The following is a 5,350-nucleotide window of genomic DNA, read 5'->3' as shown; positions in this document are numbered from 1 at the left end:
CATCACCCACCCCTCCACCGCGTCCATCTGTCCTCCATACACCCTCAGCAGTCGGTCGCTTGGCTCTGCAAAACTCCGGGTATCAGTTTTTAAAAATTAACCAGGGATCAGGGGTTCCATTACACTCTCTGGCATCTGAATCCTTGATCTAGCACTAAAATGAGAAGCCAGCTCAGTGTTCCAACATCATTTGACTTTGGCGATGAAACTTTGATGAGTGTGTTCTGCAGCAAACAGTGACCCCAGTTTGCGTGTGTGTGTGTGTGTGTGTGTGTGTGTGTGGTGTGTGTGTGTGTGTGTGTGTGTGTGAATTCACTGTGCTAGCTTCTGTAGTGTACATGGTCAAGGTTGCACTGGAGCACAAGAAATCCTTAATAGGGGCCTTTAATGCTGTGAAATGTATTCATGTGTCTTGAATTGGGTGTCATGCTTTAAAATCCCTTTTTGTAAGTGGAAGCTGCTAATCCTCATTCAAATGCCGAGCTAATAAAAACATTTAAATGCAATAAAACACCATTTTTCAAAAGAAAAATACATATATCAGTAGAAAAGATATTGAACATCTTTGCCTCCTGAACATCTTTGCACAGACACGTGAACAGGCCATAGTAACGCTGTTATTATAGTAAAGGCCGCTAGATGGCAGTCAAGGAACACGTTTGGCCCGCGGCCCCCAGTTTTCAGCCACTGCGCGTCTGCAGCGATTCGGCTGTTCTGGTCTCAATCTGGATCCTCCTCCGTCCGTGCTGGTTGTGATCGCCACAAGGTTTTTTTTAATGGTGATTTTAGTGTTTGGACTCGAATTGAGTGACAAGAAAGGTTGTATCAGCATTCCCGTGTAATGAATAAATGATAATAATATAATAAAATAATTAAAAATATAATATACATTACAGACCTCACAGACCTTCGGGACAGAGAGGTCCAGGCGCGGCGAGACCGGCTGTCCACACTCGGGTCCTCTCGGTGGTTTCCAGCAGGCAGGAGCTCCAGCTGATGGACAATAGCCTCCAGCATCACACCGGGGAACAATCAGCAGTTCATGGACGGAAGAGGGGGAGCAAAAGGGGGACTTTCCATTAAAAAGTCCGAGAGCAGGACAGAGTCCCGCAGTGATTACTTTCCCCTAATAAACTATTTAGACGTCCTTGTCTTGACAATTATAGCCTAAGAAAAGACTAAGAGTTTAAATGTAATTGTACTAAATAAATATGCAAAGTACACGCAGGCCGTGTTATTTGATGAGGTATTTGTTGCATGGGGGGGGTATTTTCAAATAAGAATATTTACAATCATAACCGCCAAATCAGAAATGAGATCGTAACATGATTTTAATTATTCAGTTTCTGAAGATAGAAATTCTACCCCCTCCCTTCTCTGACACCCCCCACCCCAACATATGCTGTTAATAAGGCAGTTTTCACGGTGCTGTACGAGTGTGTGTCACGCTAAGAAGGCCTGAGAACAGCGGTAGAAAACACAGGTGCTGGGGCTCTATTTAAGCTGCTCAGCCCTCTGTCCACTCGGTGTGCACAAGGCGAGAGATCACAGCCTGCGCGCGCGCAGACACACACACACACACACACACACACACACACACACACACACAGGGGGAAGGGGTGGTGTTGAAAGTGTTCGCTTGAGTAAGCCAGAGTTGGGTTGCTTTCATGTTATGCTTGTTTTAAAAAGATGAGGCTTGTGCAATGGCAGTCCACGCTGATAAGCATTAGACTGGAGTATTTCTTACCACCCCCTCCCCAACTCACACACACACACGCACACACACACACAACCTGAGAGTATGATCCCATCTGTGCGTACACGGCAGCCTACATCAGCTAATGGAAGCGCGCAGTTGGTCTCGTATCACTGCCTTATGTGACCCCGAATATGGACGCTGCCCCTTGTCTTTGACGGTGTGTGTGTGTGTGTGTGTGTGTGTGTGTGTGGTGTGTGTGTGTGTGTGTGTGTGTGTGTGTGTGTGATGGGGCTATGGGTTGACCAGTTGTCAACAAATAGCAGGTGCAGGGCGACTGAGACGCAGACATTCGTGCGCTTTACGCAGCACTGAAGTGGCCACACATTTAACCCTTGTGTGATAAAATTAATTAATTTTATCATTTTTCTTTTAAAAAGTGAAAACGGGTCCCACAGACCCGAACACCACACAAGGGTTAAAATGATCCAAGTCAAAATGTCACAAGTCTCCTTGTCGCTCACCAATTCCAGCACACACCAAACAGCAGGATTTTATTATCAACCTCTGAATTTACTGCGCTTTATTATATTTCCTGCACCGCTTCGATTCAAAGATCTGTCAGTTTGCTGCGGTTCACCTGAATGCTGACTTCCACATAATGAGGCAATGAGAGCACCTAGTTTAGCCCCGAGAGCTGCTATGACAGCTATAAGAAAATTGGTGCCTTTGAGTGCAGCATGAACACGCTGATAAAAAAAGTTGTGTTTAGGTCACCGGTGAAATGCGGTTTTATAGTTCCCACATCCTTCTTTTATTCTTCGGCTGAACAGACTGTCAGGATTCCCTTCGGTACAGGAGATGCTGTGAAGAGGAAGGTAAAATCTGGCCTCTAAGAGGATCAACAGCCATCAGTCCAAACACAATCAGCAATATTTTTCAGACCAACGTTTACTCGTGATTTCCTCCTCTCAGATGCACTTAGAATCACTTTGGCTTCAAATCTGGAAGCCATGAAAAAATTAATCTTCTTTATGTTGTTGACGTTGGTCGCGCTGTTCACGAAAATGTTGTTTGACAAATGCACAAAGACGATGCTGCAAAACAAGCGAAAAGTAGAAAAACATGCGAGTTTCTATTGTTTGCCGCACTCGTCTCACATTCTCGTTTACTCTCATGTAAGTATCACACACAGAGATTACTCCTCGCTAAGTTCCTTTGTCTTGTGATCCATATTTGAGTTGACAGATCACGAACAAGAGCTCCCCCACTGTTAATGACCCCAGCCAGCAACAGACAGACTCACACTTCAAAACTTTTCTCTGCTGCCTCTTTGGCCCACATATGGTTGCTGCAAAGACGGACGTCTGCACACGTCTCACATGTCCTAGTGGAGAAACCAAGAGAATATATTTGGAGATTTCCTTTCTGAGACTGAATTTGGTGGCGTGGCTCTTGTTTTTGTTGTTTTGGTAGAAGTTGAAATCTGTAGCACTTAAAGTGAGACGGTAATGTACGTTTAAAACGCCTTCTTTTGATTATTTGAGGACTTCGATACCTTCATATTGAATATATGAGTGTATTTCCAGAGTCAGGGATAATGAGTGAGGCGCCCATTCATGGCCTGTTTGGTATTCATGAGTCTCTATCTGTTGCTCCATCTCTCAGATATTGCCCTAATCCTCGTGTCCTCCTTTGCGATAAAAATGCTCTTCAGTTTACGATTAATTTAATCTCAATCACTGCGTGCCAATAAAACTTGTGGAGTGCGTAAATGGAGGGGTGGGGGTGGGGGCCCCTGATAAGGGTCCGGTGGATCGGCGGTGCCGTGGCCCCTCGGTGCTCTTGATACGGCCTATCTGCCTCCGACAGACCGATTTCAAACGCAAAATGAGTTTCAAATGTGATCCAGATTTTGCTCATGTGCAGCGGCCTGACGGTGGTTTGGTGGGGGGTGGGGGGTGAGGGGGTTCAGCCGGGCAGGCATGAAACCGAGCTCAGCAGCGTTCAGAGCTGCGGCCTCAGTTATTTCAGGATCACGGGCTCATTGACTCGCTGGACGCGTTTGTTTTCTGCATTTTGATTGTTATACTGTCGGAGGCTCATGTGTGAGCTGAGCATCAAAGGAAAAACTAAAAGACATCTAAAACAGCTTCACGTCAACCCCAAGATAGACGTTTAAAATGCTTGTATCGCGTTTGTATTCCGTTTTGTTAATATCCATTGGATTAACAAATGTAATGTAAATGTGCCCGATTAGCCACTGTTGGAGTGGATATTGTTCTTTGGCTTTTATCTAAAATTAACGTCCTTTTCACCCTCTTTTGCGCAGATTTATTTCTTTGGCTTTAAGGCCAATTTTCCAAACTTAGGACACACCACTTTGTTCAGCCTAGCCTCGATCTTCACTTGTCAAAATAGAGAAGTTTCAGTTTCACTTTCCATAAAGTCGGACGCCTGCGGAAAGGCTGAAGGAGCCGCATGGCCGCGCTCACGATGCCGCTGCAGCCGTTTTAAGAGTCGCTTCTCCGTTTTGTAAGTTCTGCTCTCCACCCGAGGCAGCTGCAGCAGCAGCATCTGTCCTACTTTCTGCTGCAGCACTCACGGGTTGCATACTTTTAATAAAGCCCCGTCACGGGGGGACCCTCAGAACTATGCGCGTTTAGGACGGAGAAGAAATCTTTGCGCAAGTGTTTCCTCCGAAACTGGTGCTCCTCCAACAGCGTCCTGCAACAAATTTGGCCTGGCCTAGCGCATAATTGGTTGGGGATTTAGATGGAAGGGGACTGCAGGAGAGAAAGCCTTTTTGGAGGGGGAAATGGTTCTCGTCCGAGGAAGAAAAGCTCTTTTCAGCGACCCACAAAGGGAGATTGGGACAGGGGAGGAGTCCCATCGTGATTAGCCCATTTAATGGCGCGTTTACTTAATTTCTGTATTCACTAGCAACGGTAAACAAAAGGGGAAATAGCACTCACATTTTAAAGTGCTACATGGCGTTGACGTTTGCAAGTGTTTGAGTAGTGCAGAGTTGTGGAGATTTAACCGAAATCTGAACAATAAAGAAAGTAATATGATGACGAACATGGGTGAAAACTAGAATTTAGAACTTTCGAATTTCTCCAAGAGTGACGCGATCGCCTGGAAAACCACAGCTTGATTCGTGGACACCAGCGGAAGAAGTAAAAGCACCCTGAAAGCCAAGTCTGGAAACTAAACGACTAAATTTAGACGAGTTCAGCCCTTTGACCGTCTAACCTGGTCCCCGAGCCATAAGCCACGATGAGCATTAATGCTTCCACAATCCAATAATGGCCCAATATGAACATGTGCTCAACCACTTAACAATGTCCTTATCCGTAATCGGATGGAGAGACAGACATCATGCAAAGAGGTATAACAAACAGAATACTGTATTTGATTTTAAATGTATGGTACAAATTAACATCAGAACCGCAGGAAGGAAACACTGAATAATGTACAGAAGTTCGTCAGGGAGTGAAGGATGAGACAGGCTGAATGGAGTAATAAAGATTTTTTGTTTGTTTTTAGCACGAGCGTGACTGATAAACACAGGTCAGTGTTCCCCCCCCACCACCACCACCACCACCACCGCACCCCCACCAATCCCACAAACACTCCTAGAGCACTTCAGTA

The 5,350-nt window shown here is 45.5% G+C and overlaps 1 long non-coding RNA gene across 1 annotated transcript; it reads left to right on the top strand.

Moving 5' to 3' along the window:
* Window positions 1-1,225, top strand: LOC130534223 (uncharacterized). Its single transcript, XR_008952836.1, has 2 exons — window positions 1-79; window positions 897-1,225. It is a non-coding gene; the product is annotated as an uncharacterized LOC130534223 (long non-coding RNA).
* Window positions 1,226-5,350: the final 4,125 nt, after the last annotated feature.

The sequence above is a fragment of the Takifugu flavidus genome, chromosome 11 (genome assembly GCF_003711565.1).
Source record: "Takifugu flavidus isolate HTHZ2018 chromosome 11, ASM371156v2, whole genome shotgun sequence".
Classification (NCBI taxonomy): Eukaryota; Metazoa; Chordata; class Actinopteri; order Tetraodontiformes; family Tetraodontidae; genus Takifugu; species Takifugu flavidus.
Note: the sequence above shows the minus strand (reverse complement) of the source record. Positions and strands in the feature narration are given on the sequence as shown.